This window comes from Pleurodeles waltl, unplaced genomic scaffold (assembly GCF_031143425.1).
Source record: "Pleurodeles waltl isolate 20211129_DDA unplaced genomic scaffold, aPleWal1.hap1.20221129 scaffold_357, whole genome shotgun sequence".
In the NCBI taxonomy this organism is placed as follows: Eukaryota; Metazoa; Chordata; class Amphibia; order Caudata; family Salamandridae; genus Pleurodeles; species Pleurodeles waltl.
In genome coordinates this window covers 95,438-116,205 of record NW_027150063.1, presented here as the reverse complement: position 1 = coordinate 116,205, position 20,768 = coordinate 95,438, and the positions used below count along the sequence as shown (strand labels likewise).

The window sequence follows — 20,768 nt, the reverse complement described above, 5'->3', positions numbered from 1 at the left end:
AGGCGCAGTAGGGAAGGCTTGAGCAACGAACCGTTGGCTATGTTTTGTTGTTACTTTGTTGACATGAGCTCAAGTAATTTGAAGCAGAAGGAACGGCCAGACCTAAAAAAAACTCTCTTACCTCCAACGCCGAATAACCACTATAATTATAATATCTCAAAAGCAGCTGGCCTTGTAAACTTAATGACCAAGCAAGCCGATGCATTTTGGGTTTTGTTGTAAAAGAATAAAAATACTATCCATCCTTTCCTTTTTTTCCGGCAACAAGCGATGTTACAAAGATATCACAGCACACAGTGAGATTGAGTGAAAGACGAGGCACTGAGGCTGGCGTGCAGCACTCCACAGCTCTTGTTATTGAAATCCAGACAGGGGGCGGAAGGAGAAAAGTATGAAGGAATTGCGATAGTGAGACCAACTCTTCTATCTATCTGCATTACATGGAAAAAGGATATATTTAGTACTCATGGCCGGATAGCTCAGTTGGTTAGAGCATTGTGCTATTAATGCCAAGGTCGCGGGTTCAATCCCCGTACGGGCCAGGTTGCATTTTTTCTCTCAACTAAACTCTTTTTTTATCATTTAATCAAGCTCTTATAAATCCATACACTCTGTTGCTCCAGTATACGTTCACTTTCCATTAGTCCTTCTTTTGCCACTGCTGACCAAAGCTCAAGCCGGCAGTGCCAGTAGAACAACACAAGTGCAAGGGATTGTCTCTCCAAGATGGAGACACTGCCTCAGACTATGTCTCGTGAGAGGTGGAGGGAGACCAAGAGCTGATTATTAGATGCGTGGGGATAAGAGGAACATAACTCAGGTGAACAGATTCTGGATAGTGATGCTATAGCTAGGATCAGCAACGTTACAGGGGAAAGGATAGGAAAATAATTAGGTGACAGAAGTATAGAAGTGGCTACAAGGGGGTGTGTCTCTTAAGAGGGCCGAAAGATACACTGAAGGCGAAGGTGAAGTAAAAGAAGAAAGAAAGATCAAAGGAAGTTAACAGTGATTGAGAGAAAACTCACAATGGCAAATTGAGCAAAAGACAAAGCCTGGGGAGTTAGACTACTTCAATGCAAATTTACGCCGCAGATGAGCATGACAACTGACCCTTGTACAGTGGTGCTGAAACAATTTTCAGTGTGGGGGTGCTGCCATCAAAGGGCTTCTGAAAATCCAGGACTCATACAAAGAACAAGTCCTGCGGAATGAGCCACACACATTCAGAAAGAATGGTGATGCGTTGGTTACTTATTGGTAATCTTCATTAGCCGTAGTCCATTGCGTCCTTCTGACAGTCATTACAAAGTAAGGTGATGTCACCTTCCAACAGGAAGAAAGAACAGGAGGATCCTTAAATGCTAGCCCCATGCACCCAACCTGGGTGCCAAGCCCTTGCCAAAGGACTGATGGGAAGGTGGGCAGGATGTAATGTTTGTGACAAAGACAAGATGGACTAAGGGTAATTCAGAGTTCAAAACATTGGTACTCAAATGCAAAACAGAAAAATTATTAAGCCATAATGCTTGACAAATGGATGCTCTGAGGACCAAGTAGCCACCCTAGGAATTTTCTAGATTGTTACTCACTGGAATTCAACCCAGGAGATGGCCATTCCTCTCGTAGACCATCCCTGAACTGGAAGATATTCTAAAAAGCCTTGCAAAGCCAGAAAAATTGACAACTTAATCCACCTACTCAGAGTCATAAAAGTCACCTTCTTGTCTTTTCCAGGCTGTCCAAAAGTCACAAACAAGGAGTCGGTTTTCCTGAACTGCAGAGGCCTGGTGACATAAATGAAAAGAGATCTTTAAACATCAAGTGTATTCAGCAAATGTTCCTCCGGAGAGGAAGGAGAGGGAATGAAAGAAGGAAGAATTATTTCCTAAGATCTATCAAAAATAGACTTAACCTTTGCAGCAAAGGTAAGGCTAGGCCTTAAAGTTACCCCATCTTCCAAAGTATCAACTGAAGAGAGGACAGATTTTAAGGCTCCCAGCTCCCCAATTGTTCTCAGGAAGGTGATATAAAATAGGAAAATAACTTTGTAGGAAACAATGTTTATGTCTACAGTGTCCAGATCCTCAAAGAGATAAAATTGCAAAGCCTATAAAAGAGTAGGAAGATTCTGAGTTGGAGAAAAGGGATTTTTCAACTGGTCTTACAATTGACAAAAGATCAGAACAGTCTAGACACCAAAGATTGTAACATCTTCGAAGGTACAGAAAAGTCCCTAAAAACCTTTATCGCAAAGCAATGAGCTTTCAGATTGGAAAGAGATTCAAGTGAAACCCATTCAGAAGAAAATGCAAAATAGCAGACAAACTACAGGTAGGTGCCAAAAGATCATGAGCAGAACATCACGTCTCAAAAGACTTCCAGTTCTTTGAGTAAGACTTCGAAGTAGAAGGCCTGCTGGAGTGCTTAATTAACTCCACTAAGGAAGAGGAAAGACCCTTTGCTAGCAGTCCAGACTTCTCAACCTCCAAAGCGATAGAGTGAGTTGGAGCAAGAAGGTCAGGGACGACGTTCTGAGAGAGAAACACTTGAGCAGTACCCAATGAGGTAGAAGAGCCAGGGTTCAGAAGAGGAAACCATGACATCTCTGGCCAATAAGGGCCCACAAGAATAAAGTTCCCTCACCCCTGCTGAGACTTGAAGAAAACCATCTGGATCAATAAAAAGTGGGGGAATGTATAAAAGAGACTTCTCAGCCACTTTATCACCAATACGTCCACTACCTAGGCTCCTTGTTCCGGAAGCCTGGATCAGAATCGACAAAGATGAGCATTGTCCTTGTTTGAAAAGAGATCCAGAAAGGGTTTCACAAACTCTCGGCATATCTCTCAAAACAACGACCTGGATAATGTCAACTCCAGCAAATTTGGAAACCTCCAGCTGTCTGCCATCACATTGTCGGTGCCCTTGATGTGTACTGCCGACGTGTGCAACAGGTTGATCTCTGCCCAATAACCCAATTGTTCTGCTATTGCATTGAGGGATTTTGAATCTTTGCTTCACTGTTGGTTAATGTAAAAGATAGCTACCTTATTCTCTGTCTTTACTAGCACATTTTTTTGAGACAGATGATGATGGGAAAACTTCAAAGCCCTGAAGATTACCATCAACTCCATCTATTTCCATGACCTCCGACTCTCTAGGAAAGACCACTTGAATCGACAGGATCAGTCCAACACAGTAGCTCTCCAGCCAGGTTTGCTGGCATCTGTTGCGAAGAATTCAGGAGAATCCAGGTGTATTAGTGTCCACTTAGACCAGTGGTCTTCAAACTCTTTAATGCCGCATCCACCCAATGGGAAAAAAAAACATTGGTGCCTCCCCTCTGAATTGTCCACAATTCTTCTATTAAATTGACACTGTTTAAATATGTCTAGACCTATTTAAACATTGCAGTTAAGTTCTGTTACTGTTTTAAAAATGCAATCAAATACATGACCCCAAATATACTATTCTGGTCAGGCCTGCCCTACTAACCAATTGCAGCGTCATGCTCTGCTGAGTAAACTGATCTCACGACAGTGAGGAATGCACAGGCCGGGTGGTGCCCGACGCACGAAAGCGCGCCTTCTTGTGTTGTACGTCTCTTCGCGCAAATGCAAACTCAGATTTCCTGCACTGTGGTCGGCAGGAGAGACATGGGAAGGCGCAGTAGGGAAGGCTTGAGCAACGAACCGTTGGCTAGGTTTTGTTGTTACTTTGTTGACAAGAGCTCAAGTAATTTGAAGCAGAAGGAACGGCCAGACCTAAAAAAAACTCTCTTACCTCCAACGCCGAATAACCACTATAATTATAATATCTCAAAAGCAGCTGGCCTTGTAAACTTAATGACCAAGCAAGCCGATGCATTTTGGGTTTTGTTGTAAAAGAATAAAAATACTATCCATCCTTTCCTTTTTTTCCGGCAACAAGCGATGTTACAAAGATATCACAGCACACAGTGAGATTGAGTGAAAGAAGAGGCACTGAGGCTGGCGTGCAGCACTCCACAGCTCTTGTTATTGTAATCCAGACAGGGGGCGGAAGGAGAAAAGTTTGAAGGAATTGCGATAGTAAGACCAACTCTTCTATCTATCTGCATTTCATGGAAAAAGGATATCTGTAGTACTCATGGCCGGTTAGCTCAGTTGGTTAGCGCGTGGTGCTAATAACGCCAAGGTCACGGGTTTGATCCCCGTACGGGCCAGGTTGCATTTTTTATCTCAACTAAACTCTTTTTTCCTCATTTAATCAAGCTCTTATAAATCCATACACTCTGTTGCTCCAGTATACGTTCACTTTCCATTAGTCCTTCTTTTGCCACTGCTGACCAAAACTCAAGCCGGCAGCGCCAGTAGAACAACACAAGTGCAAGGGATTGTCTCTCCAAGATGGAGACACTGCCTCAGACTATGTCTCGTGAGAGGTGGAGGGAGACCAAGAGCTGATTATTAGATGCGTGGGGATAAGAGGAACATAACTCAGGTGAACAGATTCTGGATAGTGATGCTATAGCTAGGATCAGCAACGTTACAGGGGAAAGGATAGGAAAATAATTAGGTGACAGAAGTATAGAAGTGGCTACAAGGGGGTGTGTCTCTTAAGAGGGCCGAAAGATACACTGAAGGCGAAGGTGAAGTGAAAGAAGAAAGAAAGATCAAAGGAAGTTGACAGTGATTGAGAGAAAACTCACAAAGGCAAATTGAGCAAAAGACAAGGCCTGGGGAGTTAGACTACTTCAATGCAAATTTACGCCGCAGATGAGCATGACAACTGACCCTTATACAGTGGCGCTGAAACAATTTTCAGTGTGGGGGTGCTGCCATCAAAGGGCTTCTGAAAATCCAGGAATTATACAAAGAACAAGTCCTGCGGAATGAGCCACGCACATTCAGAAAGAGTGGTGATGCGTTGGTTACTTATTGGTAATCTTCATTAGCCTTAGTCCATTGCGTCCTTGTGACAGTCATTACAAAGTAAGGTGATGTCACCTTCCAACAGGAATAAAGAACAGGAGGATCCTTAAATGCTAGCCCCATGCCCCCAACCTGGGTGCCAAGCCCTTGCCAAAGGACTGATGGGAAGGTGGGCAGGATGTAATGTTTGTGACAAAGACAAGATGGACTAAGGGTAATGCAGAGTTCAAAACATTGGTACTCAAATGCAAAACAGAAACATTATTAAGCAATAATGCTTGACAAATGTATGCTCTGAGGACCAAGTAGCCACCCTAGGAATTTCCTAGATTGTTACTCACTGGAATTCAACCCAGGAGGTGGCCATTCCTCTCGTAGACCATCCCTGAACTGGAAGATATTCTAAAAAGCCTTGCAAAGCCAGAAAAATTGACAACTTAATCCACCTACTCAGAGTCATAAAAGTCACCTTCTTGTCTTTTCCAGGCTGTCCAAAAGTCACAAACAAGGAGTCGGTTTTCCTGAACTGCAGAGTCCTGGTGACATGAATGAAAAGAGCTCTTTAAACATCAAGTATATTCAGAAAATGTTCCTCCGGAGAGAAAGGAGAGGGAATGAAAGAAGGAAGAATTATTTCCTAAGATCTATCAAAAATAGACTTAACCTTTGCAGCAAAGGTAAGGCTAGGCCTTAAAGTTACCCCATCTTCCAAAGTATCAAGTGAAGAGAGGACAGCATTTTAAGGCTCCCAGCTCCCCAATTGTTCTCAGCAAGATGATAGGAAATAGGAAAATAACTTTATAGGAAACAATCTTTATGTCTACAGTATCCAGATCCTCAAAGAGATAAAATTGCAAAGCCTATAAAAGAGTAGGAAGATTCTGAGTTGGAGAAAAGGGATTTTTCAAGTGGTCTTACAATTGACAAAAGATCAGAACAGTCTAGACACCAAAGACTGTAACATCGACGAAGGTACAGAAAAGTCCCTAAAAACCTTTATCGCAAAGCAATGAGCTTTCAGAGTGGAAAGAGATTCAAGTGAAACCCATTCAGAAGAAAATGCAGAATAGCAGACAAACTACAGGTAGGTGCCAAAAGATCATGAGCAGAACATCACGTCTCAAAAGACTTCCAGTTCTTTGAGTAAGACTTCGAAGTAGAAGGCCTGCTGGAGTGCTGAATTAACTCCACTAAGGAAGAGGAAAGACCCTTTGCTAGCAGTCCAGACTTCTCAACCTCCAAAGCGATAGAGTGAGTTGGAGCAAGTAGGTCAGGGACGACGTTCTGACAGAGATACACTTGAGCAGTACCCAAGGAGGTAGAAGAGCCAGGGGTTCAGAAGAGGAAACCATGACATCTCTGGCCAATAAGGGCCCACAAGAATAAAGTTCCCTCCCCCCTGCTGAGACTTGAAGAGAACCATCTGGATCAATAAAAAGTGGGGGAATGTATAAAGGAGACTTCTCAGCCACTTTATCACCAATACGTCCACTACCTAGGCTCCTTCTCCGAAGCCTGGATCAGAATCGACAAAGATGAGCATTGTCCTTGTTTGAAAAGAGATCCAGAAAGGGTTTCACAAACTCTCGGCATATCTCTCAAAACAACGACCTGGATAACGTCAACTCCAGAAAATTTGGAAACCTCCAGCTGTCTGCCATCACATTGTCGGTGCCCTTGATGTGTACTGCCGACGTGTGCAACAGGTTGATCTCTGCCCAATAACCCAATTGTTCTGCTATTGCATTGAGGGATTTTGAATGCATGCTTCACTGTTGGTTAATGTAAAAGACAGCTACCTTATTCTCTGTCTTTACTAGCACATTTTTTTGAGACAGATGATGATGGGTAAACTTCAAAGCCCTGTAGATTACCATCAACTCCATCTATTTCCATGACCTCCGACTCTCTAGGAAAGACCACTTGAATCGACAGGATCAGTCCAACACAGTAGGTCTTCAGCCAGGTTTGCTGGCATCTGTTGCGAGGATTCAGGAGCATCCAGGTATATTAGTGTCCACTTAGACCAGTGGTCTTCAAACTCTTTAATGCCGCATCCACCCAATGGGAAAAAAAAAACATTGGTGCCTCCCCTCTGAATTGTCCACAATTCTTCTATTAAATTGACACTGTTTAAATATGTCTAGACCTATTTAAACATTGCAGTTAAGTTCTGTTACTGTTTTAAAAATGCAATCAAATACATGACCCCAAATATACTATTCTGGTCAGGCCTGCCCTACTAACCAATTGCAGCGTCATGCTCTGCTGAGTAAACTGATCTCACGACAGTGAGGAATGCACAGGCCGGGTTTTGCCCGGCGCACAAAAGCGCACCTTCTTGTGTTGTACGTCTCTTATCGCAAATGCAAACTCAGATTTCCTGCACTGTGGTCGGCAGGAGAGACATGGGAAGGCGCAGTAGGGAAGGCTTGAGGAACGAACCGTTGGCTATGTTTTGTTGTTACTATGTTGACATGAGCTCAAGTAATTTGAAGCAGAAGGAACGGCCAGACGTAAAAAAAAACTCTCTTACCTCCAACGCCGAATAACCACTATAATTATAATATCTCAAAAGCAGCTGGCCTTGTAAACTTAATGACCAAGCAAGCCGATGCATTTTGGGTTTTGTTGTAAAAGAATAAAAATACTATCCATCCTTTCCTTTTTTTCCGGCAACAAGCGATGTTACAAAGATATCACAGCACACAGTTAGATTGAGTGAAAGAAGAAGCACTGAGGCTGGCGTGCAGCACTCCACAGCTCTTGTTATTGTAATCCAGACAGGGGGCGGAAGGAAAAAAGTATGAAGGAATTGCGATAGTGAGACCACCTCTTCTATCTATCTGCATTACATTGAAAAAGGATATCTTTAGTACTCATGGCCGGTTAGCTCAGTTGGTTAGAGCGTGGTGCTAATAACGCCAAGGTTGAGGGTTTGATTCCTGTACGGGCCAGGTTCCATTTTTTCTCTCAACTAAACTCTTTTTTTCTCATTTAATCAAGCTCTTATAAATCCATACACTCTGTTGCTCCAGTATACGTTCACTTTCCATTAGTCCTTCTTTTGCCACTGCTGACCAAAGCTCAAGCCGGCAGTGCCAGTAGAACAACACAAGTGCAAGGGATTGTCTCTCCAAGATGGAGACACTGCCTCAGACTATGTCTCGTGAGAGGTGGAGGGAGACCAAGAGCTGATTATTAGATGCGTGGGGATAAGAGGAACATAACTCAGGTGAACAGATTCTGGATAGTGATGCTATAGCTAGGATCAGTAACGTTACAGGGCAAAGGATAGGAAAATAATTAGGTGACAGAAGTATAGAAGTGGCTACAAGGGGGTGTGTCTCTTAAGAGGGCCGAAAGATACACTGAAGGCGAAGGTGAAGTGAAAGAAGAAAGAAAGATCAAAGGAAGTCGACAGTGATTGAGAGAAAACTCACAAAGGCAAATTGAGCAAAAGACAAGGCCTGGGGAGTTAGACTACTTCAATGCAAATTTACGCCGCAGATGAGCATGACAACTGACCCTTGTACAGTGGTGCTGAAACAATTTTCAGTGTGGGGGTGCTGCCATCAAAGGGCTTCTGAAAATCCAGGAATTATACAAAGAACAAGTCCTGCGGAATGAGCCACGCACATTCAGAAAGAGTGGTGATGCGTTGGTTACTTATTGGTAATCTTCATTAGCCTTAGTCCATTGCGTCCTTGTGACAGTCATTACAAAGTAGGGTGATGTCACCTTCCAACAGGAAGAAAGAACAGGAGGATCCTTAATTGCTAGCCCCATGCACCCAACCTGGGTGCCAAGCCCTTGCCAAAGGACTGATGAGAAGGTGGGCAGGATGTAATGTTTGTGACAAAGACAAGATGGACTAAGGGTAATGCAGAGTTCAAAACATTGGTACTCAAATGCAAAACAGAAACATTATTAAGCCATAATGCTTGACAAATGTATGCTCTGAGGACCAAGTAGCCACCCTAGGAATTTCCTAGATTGTTACTCACTGGAATTCAACCCAGGAGGTGGCCATTCCTCTCGTAGACCATCCCTGAACTGGAAGATATTCTAAAAAGCCTTGCAAAGCCAGAAAAATTGACAACTTAATCCACCTACTCAGAGTCATAAAAGTCACCTTCTTGTCTTTTCCAGGCTGTCCAAAAGTCACAAACAAGGAGTCGGTTTTCCTGAACTGCAGAGGCCTGGTGACATGAATGAAAAGAGCTCTTTAAACATCAAGTGTATTCAGAAAATGTTCCTCCGGAGAGGAAGGAGAGGGAATGAAAGAAGGAAGAATTATTTCCTAAGATCTATCAAAAATAGACTTAACCTTTGCAGCAAAGGTAAGGCTAGGCCTTAAAGTTACCCCATCTTCCAAAGTATCAAGTGAAGAGAGGACAGCATTTTAAGGCTCCCAGCTCCCCAATTGTTCTCAGCAAGATGATAGGAAATAGGAAAATAACTTTATAGGAAACAATCTTTATGTCTACAGTATCCAGATCCTCAAAGAGATAAAATTGCAAAGCCTATAAAAGAGTAGGAAGATTCTGAGTTGGAGAAAAGGGATTTTTGAAGTGGTCTTACAATTGACAAAAGATCAGAACAGTCTAGACACCAAAGACTGTAACATCGACGAAGGTACAGAAAAGTCCCTAAAAACCTTTATCGCAAAGCAATGAGCTTTCAGAGTGGAAAGAGATTCAAGTGAAACCCATTCAGAAGAAAATGCAAAATAGCAGACAAACTACAGGTAGGTGCCAAAAGATCATGAGCAGAACATCACGTCTCAAAAGACTTCCAGTTCTTTGAGTAAGACTTCGAAGTAGAAGGCCTGCTGGAGTGCTGAATTAACTCCACTAAGGAAGAGGAAAGACCCTTTGCTAGCAGTCCAGACTTCTCAACCTCCAAAGCGATAGAGTTAGTTGGAGCAAGTAGGTCAGGGACGACGTTCTGACAGAGATACACTTGAGCAGTACCCAAGGAGGTAGAAGAGCCAGGGGTTCAGAAGAGGAAACCATGACATCTCTGGCCAATAAGGACCCACAAGAATAAAGTTCCCTCCCCCCTGCTGAGACTTGAAGAGAACCATCTGGATCAATAAAAAGTGGGGGAATGTATAAAGGAGACTTCTCAGCCACTTTATCACCAATACGTCCACTACCTAGGCTCCTTCTCCGGAAGCCTGGATCAGAATCGACAAAGATGAGCATTGTCCTTGTTTGAAAAGAGATCCAGAAAGGGTTTCACAAACTCTCGGCATATCTCTCAAAACAACGACCTGGATAACGTCAACTCCAGCAAATTTGGAAACCTCCAGCTGTCTGCCATCACATTGTCGGTGCCCTTGATGTGTACTGCCGACGTGTGCAACAGGTTGATCTCTGCCCAATAACCCAATTGTTCTGCTATTGCATTGAGGGATTTTGAATCCATGCTTCACTGTTGGTTAATGTAAAAGACAGCTACCTTATTCTCTGTCTTTACTAGCACATTTTTTTGAGACAGATGATGATGGGTAAACTTCAAAGCCCTGTAGATTACCATCAACTCCATCTATTTCCATGACCTCCGACTCTCTAGGAAAGACCACTTGAATCGACAGGATCAGTCCAACACAGTAGGTCTCCAGCCAGGTTTGCTGGCATCTGTTGCGAGGATTCAGCAGCATCCAGGAATATTAGTGTCCACTTAGACCAGTGGTCTTCAAACTCTTTAATGCCACATCCACCAATGGGGAAAAAAAAACATTGGTGCCTCCCCTCTGAATTGTCCACAATTCTTCTATTAAATTGACACTGTTTAAATATGTCTAGACCTATTTAAACATTGCAGTTAAGTTCTGTTACTGTTTTAAAAATGCAATCAAATACATGACCCCAAATATACTATTCTGGTCAGGCCTGCCCTACTAACCAATTGCAGCGTCATGCTCTGCTGAGTAAACTGATCTCACGACAGTGAGGAACGCACAGGCCGGGTGGTGCCCGTCGCAGAAAAGCGCGCCTTCTTGTGTTGTACGTCTCTTATCGCAAATGCAAACTCAGATTTCCTGCACTGTGGTCGGCAGGAGAGACATGGGAAGGCGCAGTAGGGAAGGCTTGAGGAACGAACCATTGGCTATGTTTTGTTGTTACTTTGTTGACATGAGCTCAAGTAATTTGAAGCAGAAGGAACGGCCAGACCTAAAAAAAAACTCTCTTACCTCCAACGCCGAATAACCACTATAATTATAATATCTCAAAAGCAGCTGGCCTTGTAAACTTAATGACCAAGCAAGCCGATGCATTTTGGGTTTTGTTGTAAAAGAATAAAAATACTATCCATCCTTTCCTTTTTTTCCGGCAACAAGCGATGTTATAAAGATATCACAGCACACAGTTAGATTGAGTGAAAGAAGAAGCACTGAGGCTGGCGTGCAGCACTCCACAGCTCTTGTTATTGTAATCCAGACAGGGGGCGGAAGGAGAAAAGTATGAAGGAATAGCGATAGTGAGACCAACTCTTCTATCTATCTGCATTACATTGAAAAAGGATATATTTAGTACTCATGGCCGGTTAGCACAGTTGGTTAGAGCGTGGTGCTAATAACACCAAGGTCGTGGGTTCGATTCCCGTACAGGCCAGGTTCCATTTTTTCTCTCAACTAAACTCTTTTTTTCTCATTTAATCAAGCTCTTATAAATCCATACACTCTGTTGCTCCAGTATACGTTCACTTTCCATTAGTCCTTCTTTTGCCACTGCTGACCAAAGCTCAAGCCGGCAGCGCCAGTAGAACAACACAAGTGCAAGGGATTGTCTCTCCAAGATGGAGACACTGCCTCAGACTATGTCTCGTGAGAGGTGGAGGGAGACCAAGAGCTGATTATTAGATGCGTGGGGATAAGAGGAACATAACTCAGGTGAACAGATTCTGGATAGTGATGCTATAGCTAGGATCAGTAACGTTACAGGGCAAAGGATAGGAAAATAATTAGGTGACAGAAGTATAGAAGTGGCTACAAAGGGGTGTGTCTCTTAAGAGGGCCGAAAGATACACTGAAGGCGAAGGTGAAGTGAAAGAAGAAAGAAAGATCAAAGGAAGTCGACAGTGATTGAGAGAAAACTCACAAAGGTAAATTGAGCAAAAGACAAGGCCTGGGGAGTTAGACTACTTCAATGCAAATTTACGCCGCAGATGAGCATGACAACTGACCCTTGTACAGTGGTGCTGAAACAATTTTCAGTGTGGGGGTGCTGCCATCAAAGGGCTTCTGAAAATCCAGGAATTATACAAAGAACAAGTCCTGCGGAATGAGCCACGCACATTCAGAAAGAGTGGTGATGCGTTGGTTACTTATTGGTAATCTTCATTAGCCTTAGTCCATTGCGTCCTTGTGACAGACATTACAAAGTAGGGTGATGTCACCTTCCAACAGGAAGAAAGAACAGGAGGATCCTTAAATGCTAGCCCCATGCACCCAACCTGGGTGCCAATCCCTTGCCAAAGGACTGATGAGAAGGTGGGCAGGATGTAATGTTTGTGACAAAGACAAGATGGACTAAGGGTAATGCAGAGTTCAAAACATTGGTACTCAAATGCAAAACAGAAAAATTATTAAGCCATAATGCTTGACAAATGTATGCTCTGAGGACCAAGTAGCCACCCTAGGAATTTCCTAGATTGTTACTCACTGGAATTCAACCCAGGAGGTGGCCATTCCTCTCGTAGACCATCCCTGAACTGGAAGATATTCTAAAAAGCCTTGCAAAGCCAGAAAAATTGACAACTTAATCCACCTACTCAGAGTCATAAAAGTCACCTTCTTGTCTTTTCCAGGCTGTCCAAAAGTCACAAACAAGGAGTCGGTTTTCCTGAACTGCAGAGGCCTGGTGACATGAATGAAAAGAGCTCTTTAAACATCAAGTGTATTCAGAAAATGTTCCTCCGGAGAGGAAGGAGAGGGAATGAAAGAAGGAAGAATTATTTCCTAAGATCTATCAAAAATAGACTTAACCTTTGCAGCAAAGGTAAGGCTAGGCCTTAAAGTTACCCCATCTTCCAAAGTATCAAGTGAAGAGAGGACAGCATTTTAAGGCTCCCAGCTCCCCAATTGTTCTCAGCAAGATGATAGGAAATAGGAAAATAACTTTATAGGAAACAATCTTTATGTCTACAGTATCCAGATCCTCAAAGAGATAAAATTGCAAAGCCTATAAAAGAGTAGGAAGATTCTGAGTTGGAGAAAAGGGATTTTTCAAGTGGTCTTACAATTGACAAAAGATCAGAACAGTCTAGACACCAAAGACTGTAACATCGACGAAGGTACAGAAAAGTCCCTAAAAACCTTTATCGCAAAGCAATGAGCTTTCAGAGTGGAAAGAGATTCAAGTGAAACCCATTCAGAAGAAAATGCAAAATAGCAGACAAACTACAGGTAGGTGCCAAAAGATCATGAGCAGAACATCACGTCTCAAAAGACTTCCAGTTCTTTGAGTAAGACTTCGAAGTAGAAGGCCTGCTGGAGTGCTGAATTAACTCCACTAAGGAAGAGGAAAGACCCTTTGCTAGCAGTCCAGACTTCTCAACCTCCAAAGCGATAGAGTGAGTTGGAGCAAGTAGGTCAGGGACGACGTTCTGACAGAGATACACTTGAGCAGTACCCAAGGAGGTAGAAGAGCCAGGGGTTCAGAAGAGGAAACCATGACATCTCTGGCCAATAAGGACCCACAAGAATAAAGTTCCCTCCCCCCTGCTGAGACTTGAAGAGAACCATCTGGATCAATAAAAAGTGGGGGAATGTATAAAGGAGACTTCTCAGCCACTTTATCACCAATACGTCCACTACCTAGGCTCCTTCTCCGGAAGCCTGGATCAGAATCGACAAAGATGAGCATTGTCCTTGTTTGAAAAGAGATCCAGAAAGGGTTTCACAAACTCTCGGCATATCTCTCAAAACAACGACCTGGATAACGTCAACTCCAGCAAATTTGGAAACCTCCAGCTGTCTGCCATCACATTGTCGGTGCCCTTGATGTGTACTGCCGACGTGTGCAACAGGTTGATCTCTGCCCAATAACCCAATTGTTCTGCTATTGCATTGAGGGATTTTGAATGCATGCTTCACTGTTGGTTAATGTAAAAGACAGCTACCTTATTCTCTGTCTTTACTAGCACATTTTTTTGAGACAGATGATGATGGGTAAACTTCAAAGCCCTGTAGATTACCATCAACTCCATCTATTTCCATGACCTCCGACTCTCTAGGAAAGACCACTTGAATCGACAGGATCAGTCCAACACAGTAGGTCTCCAGCCAGGTTTGCTGGCATCTGTTGCGAGGATTCAGGAGCATCCAGGAATATTAGTGTCCACTTAGACCAGTGGTCTTCAAACTCTTTAATGCCGCATCCACCCAATGGGAAAAAAAAAACATTGGTGCCTCCCCTCTGAATTGTCCACAATTCTTCTATTAAATTGACACTGTTTAAATATGTCTAGACCTATTTAAACATTGCAGTTAAGTTCTGTTACTGTTTTAAAAATGCAATCAAATACATGACCCCAAATATACTATTCTGGTCAGGCCTGCCCTACTAACCAATTGCAGCGTCATGCTCTGCTGAGTAAACTGATCTCACGACAGTGAGGAATGCACAGGCCGGGTTGTGCCCGGCGCACAAAAGCGCGCCTTCTTGTGTTGTACGTCTCTTATCGCAAATGCAAACTCAGATTTCCTGCACTGTGGTCGGCAGGAGAGACATGGGAAGGCGCAGTAGGGAAGGCTTGAGGAACGAACCATTGGCTATGTTTTGTTGTTACTTTGTTGACATGAGCTCAAGTAATTTGAAGCAGAAGGAACGGCCAGACCTAAAAAAAAACTCTCTTACCTCCAACGCCGAATAACCACTATAATTATAATATCTCAAAAGCAGCTGGCCTTGTAAACTTAATGACCAAGCAAGCCGATGCATTTTGGGTTTTGTTGTAAAAGAATAAAAATACTATCCATCCTTTCCTTTTTTTCCGGCAACAAGCGATGTTACAAAGATATCACAGCACACAGTTAGATTGAGTGAAAGAAGAAGAACTGAGGCTGGCGTGCAGCACTCCACAGCTCTTGTTATTGCAAACCAGACAGGGGGCGAAAGGAGAAAAGTATGAAGGAATTGCGATAGTGAGACCAACTCTTCTATCTATCTGCATTACATTGAAAAAGGATATCTTTAGTACTCATGGCTGGTTAGCTCAGTTGGTTAGAGCGTGGTGCTAATAACGCCAAGGTCGCGGGTTCGACTCCCGTACGGACCAGGTTCCATTTTTTCTCTCAACTAAACTCTTTTTTTCTCATTTAATCAAGCTCTTATAAATCCATACACTCTGTTGCTCCAGTATACGTTCACTTTCCATTAGTCCTTCTTTTGCCACTGCTGACCAAAGCTCAAGCCGGCAGCGCCAGTAGAACAACACAAGTGCAAGGGATTGTCTCTCCAAGATGGAGACACTGCCTCAGACTATGTCTCGTGAGAGGTGGAGGGAGACCAAGAGCTGATTATTAGATGCGTGGGGATAAGAGGAACATAACTCAGGTGAACAGATTCTGGATAGTGATGCTATAGCTAGGATCAGCAACGTTACAGGGGAAAGGATAGGAAAATAATTAGGTGACAGAAGTATAGAAGTGGCTACAAGGGGGTGTGTCTCTTAAGAGGGCCGAAAGATACACTGAAGGCGAAGGTGAAGTGAAAGAAGAAAGAAAGATCAAAGGAAGTCGACAGTGATTGAGAGAAAACTCACAAAGGCAAATTGAGCAAAAGACAAGGCCTGGGGAGTTAGACTACTTCAATGCAAATTTAAGCCGCAGATGAGCATGACAACTGACCCTTGTACAGTGGTGCTGAAACAATTTTCAGTGTGGGGTGCTGCCATCAAAGGGCTTCTGAAAATCCAGGAATTATACAAAGAACTAGTCCTGCGGAATGAGCCACGCACATTCAGAAAGAGTGGTGATGCGTTGGTTACTTATTGGTAATCTTCATTAGCCTTAGTCCATTGCGTCCTTGTGACAGTCATTACAAAGTAAGGTGATGTCACCTTCCAACAGGAAGAAATAACAGGAGGATCCTTAAATGCTAGCCCCATGCACCCAACCTGGGTGCCAAGCCCTTGCCAAAGGACTGATGGGAAGGTGGGCAGGATGTAATGTTTGTGACAAAGACAAGATGGACTAAGGGTAATGCAGAGTTCAAAACATTGGTACTCAAATGCAAAACAGAAAAATTATTAAGCCATAATGCTTGACAAATGTATGCTCTGAGGACCAAGTAGCCACCCTAGGAATTTCCTAGATTGTTACTCACTGGAATTCAACCCAGGAGGTGGCCATTCCTCTTGTAGACCATCCCTGAACTGGAAGATATTCTTAAAAGCCTTGCAAAGCCAGAAAAATTGACAACTTAATCCACCTACTCAGAGTCATAAAAGTCACCTTCTTGTCTTTTCCAGGCTGTCCAAAAGTCACAAACAAGGAGTCGGTTTTCCTGAACTGCAGAGGCCTGGTGACATAAATGAAAAGAGCTCTTTAAACATCAAGTGTATTCAGAAAATGTTCCTCCGGAGAGGAAGGAGAGGGAATGAAAGAAGGAAGAATTATTTCCTAAGATCTATCAAAAATAGACTTAACCTTTGCAGCAAAGGTAAGGCTTGGCCTTAAAGTTACCCCATCTTCCAAAGTATCAAATGAAGAGAGGACAGCATTTTAAGGCTCCCAGCTCCCCAATTGTTCTCAGCAAGGTGATAGGAAATAGGAAAATAACTTTATAGGAAATAATCTTTATGTCTACAGTATCCAGATCCTCAAAGAGATAAAATTTCAAAGCCTATAAAAGAGTAGGAAGATTCTGAGTTGGAGAAAAGGGATTTTTCAACTGGTCTTACAATTGACAAAAGATCAGAACAGTGTAGACACCAAAGATTGTAACATCTTCGAAGGTACAGAAAAGTCCCTAAAAACCTTTATCGCAAAGCAATGAGCTTTCAGAGTGGAAAGAGATTCAAGTGAAACCCATTCAGAAGAAAATGCAAAATAGCAGACAAACTACAGGTAAGTGCCAAAAGATCATGAGCAGAACATCACGTCTCAAAAGACTTCCAGTTCTTTGAGTAAGACTTCGAAGTAAAAGGCCTGCTGGAGTGCTGAATTAACTCTACTAAGGAAGAGGAAAGACCCTTTGCTAGCAGTCCAGACTTCTCAACCTCCAAAGCGATAGAGTGAGTTGGAGCAAGAAGGTCAGGGACGACGTTCTGAGAGAGACACACTTGAGCAGTACCCAATGAGGTAGAAGAGCCAGGGTTCAGAAGAGGAAACCATGACATCTCTTGCCAATAAGGGCCCACAAGAATAAAGTTCCCTCGCCCCTGCTGAGACTTGAAGAGAACCATCTGGATCAATAAATAGTGGGGGAATGTATAAAGGAAACTTCTCAGCCACTTTATCACCAATACGTCCACTACTTAGGCTCCTTGTTCCGGAAGCCTGGATCAGAATCGACAAAGATGAGCATTGTCCTTGTTTGAAAAGAGATCCAGAAAGGGTTTCACAAACTCTCGGCATATCTCTCAAAACAACGACCTGGATAACGTCAACTCCAGCAAATTTGGAAACCTCCAGCTGTCTGCCATCACATTGTCGGTGCCCTTGATGTGTACTGCCGACGTGTGCAACAGGTTGATCTCTGCCCAATAACCCAATTGTTCTGCTATTGCATTGAGGGATTTTGAATGCATGCTTCACTGTTGGTTAATGTAAAAGACAGCTACCTTATTCTCTGTCTTTACTAGCACATTTTTTTGAGACAGATGATGATGGGAAAACTTCAAAGCCCTGAAGATTACCATCAACTCCATCTATTTCCATGACCTCCGACTCTCTAGGAAAGACCACTTGAATCGACAGGATCAGTGCAACACAGTAGCTCTCCAGCCAGGTTTGCTGGCATCTGTTGCGAGGAATTCAGGAGCATCCAGGTGTATTAGTGTCCACTTAGACCAGTGGTCTTCAAACTCTTTAATGCCGCATCCACCCAATGGGAAAAAAAAACATTGGTGCCTCCCCTCTGAATTGTCCACAATTCTTCTATTAAATTGACAATGTTTAAATATGTCTAGACCTATTTAAACATTGCAGTTAAGTTCTGTTACTGTTTTAAAAATGCAATCAAATACATGACCCCAAATATACTATTCTGGTCAGGCCTGTCCTACTAACCAATTGCAGCGTCATGCTCTGCTGAGTAAACTGATCTCACGACAGTGAGGAATGCACAGGCCGGGTGGTGCCCGGCGCACGAAAGCGCGCCTTCTTGTGTTGTACGTCTCTTCGCGCAAATGCAAACTCAGATTTCCTGCACTGTGGTCGGCAGGAGAGACATGGGAAGGTGCAGTAGGGAAGGCTTGAGCAACGAACCGTTGGCTATGTTTTGTTGTTACTTTGTTGACATGAGCTCAAGTAATTTGAAGCAGAAGGAACGGCCAGACCTAAAAAAAACTCTCTTACCTCCAACGCCGAATAACCACTACAATTATAATATCTCAAAAGCAGCTGGCCTTGTAAACTTAATGAGCAAGCAAGCCGATGCATTTTGGGTTTTGTTGTAAAAGAATAAAAATACTATCCATCCTTTCCTTTTTTTCCGGCAACAAGCGATGTTACAAAGATATCACAGCACACAGTGAGATTGAGTGAAAGAAGAGGCACTGAGGCTGGCGTGCAGCACTCCACAGCTCTTGTTATTGTAATCCAGACAGGGGGCGGAAGGAGAAAAGTATGAAGGAATTGCGATCGTGAGACCAACTCTTCTATCTATCTGCATTTCATGGAAAAAGGAGATCTATAGCACTCATGGGAGGTTAGCTCAGTTAGTTAGAGCGTGGTGCTAATAATGCCAAGGTCGCGGGTTCGATCCCCGTACGGGCCAAGTTGCATTTTTTCTCTCAACTAAACTCTTTTTTTCTCATTTAATCAAGCTCTTATAAATCCATACACTCTGTTGCTCCAGTATACGTTCACTTTCCATTAGTCCTTCTTTTGCCACTGCTGACCAAAGCTCAAGCCGGCAGCGCCAGTAGAACAACACAAGTGCAAGGGATTGTCTCTCCAAGATGGAGACACTGCCTCAGACTGTGTTTCGTGAGAGGTGGAGGGAGACCAAGAGCTGATTATTAGATGCGTGGGGATAAGAGGAACATAACTCAGGTGAACAGATTCTGGATAGTGATGCTATAGCTAGGATCAGCAACGTTACAGGGCAAAGGATAGGAAAATAATTAGGTGACAGAAGTATAGAAGTGGCTACAAGGGGGTGTGTCTCTTAAGAGGGCCAAAAGATACACTGAAGGCGAAGGTGAAGTGAAAGAAGAAAGAAAGATCAAAGGAAGTCGACAGTGATTGAGAGAAAACTCACAAAGGCAAATTGAGCAAAAGACAAGGCCTGGGGAGTTAGACTACTTCAATGAAAATTTACGCCGCAGATGAGCATGACAACTGACCCTTGTACAGTGGTGCTGAAACAATTTTCAGTGTGGGGGTGCTGCCATCAAAGGGCTTCTGAAAATCCAGGAATTATACAAAGAACTAGTCCTGCGGAATGAGCCACGCACATTCAGAAAGAGTGGTGATGCGTTGGTTACTTATTGGTAATCTTCATTAGCCTTAGTCCATTGCGTCCTTGTGACAGTCATTACAAAGTAAGGTTATGTCACCTTCCAACAGGAAGAAAGAACAGGAGGATCCTTAAATGCTAGCCCCATGCACCCAACCTGGGTGCCAAGCCCTTGCCAAAGGACTGATGGGAAGGTGGGCAGGATGTAATGTTTGTGACAAAGACAAGATGGACTAAGGGTAATGCAGAGTTCAAAACATTCGTACTCAAATGCAAAACAGAAAAATTATTAAGCCATAATGCTTGACAAATGTATGCTCTGAGGACCAAGTAGCCACCCTAGGAATTTCCTAGATTGTTACTCACTGGAATTCAACCCAGGAGGTGGCCATTCCTCTCGTAGACCATCCCTGAACTGGAAGATATTCTAAAAAGCCTTGCAAAGCCAGAAAAATTGACAACTTAATCCACCTACTCAGAGTCATAAAAGTCACCTTCTTGTCTTTTCCAGGCTGTCCAAAAGTCACAAACAAGGATTCGGTTTTCCTGAACTGCAGAGGCCTGGTGACATAAATGAAAAGAGCTCTTTAAACATCAAGTGTATTCAGAAAATGTTCCTCCGGAGAGGAAGGAGAGGGAATGAAAGAAGGAAGAATTATTTCCTAAGATCTATCAAAAATAGACTTAACCTTTGCAGCAAAGGTAAGGCTAGGCCTTAAAGTTACCCCATCTTCCAAAGTATCAAATGAAGAGAGGACAGCATTTTAAGGCTCCCAGCTCCCCAATTGTTCTCAGCAAGGTGATAGGAAATAGGAAAATAACTTTATAGGAAACAATCTTTATGTCTACAGTATCCAGATCCTCAAAGAGATAAAATTGCAAAGCCTATAAAAGAGTAGGAAGATTCTGAGTTGGAGAAAAGGGATTTTTCAACTGGTCTTACAATTGACAAAAGATCAGAACAGTCTAGACACCAAATACTGTAACATCGACGAAGGTACAGAAAAGTCCCTAAAAACCTTTATCGCAAAGCAATGAGCTTTTAGAGTGGAAAGAGATTCAAGTGAAACAAATTCAGAAGAAAATGCAAAATAGCAGACAAACTACAGGTAGGTGCCAAAAGATCATGAGCAGAACATCACGTCTGAAAGGACTTCCAGTTCTTTGAGTAAGACTTCGAAGTAGAAGGCCTGCTGGAGTGCTGAATTAACTC

The 20,768-nt window shown here is 43.1% G+C and overlaps 2 non-coding genes across 2 annotated transcripts; both read left to right on the top strand.

Annotated features, from left to right (window-relative positions):
* Positions 1–468: 468 nt before the first annotated feature.
* On the top strand, positions 469–542 carry TRNAN-AUU (transfer RNA asparagine (anticodon AUU)). The gene has a single exon. It is a non-coding gene; the product is annotated as a tRNA-Asn (tRNA).
* Positions 543–15,132: 14,590 nt separating this feature from the next.
* On the top strand, positions 15,133–15,206 carry TRNAI-AAU (transfer RNA isoleucine (anticodon AAU)). Its single transcript has one exon. It is a non-coding gene; the product is annotated as a tRNA-Ile (tRNA).
* Positions 15,207–20,768: the final 5,562 nt, after the last annotated feature.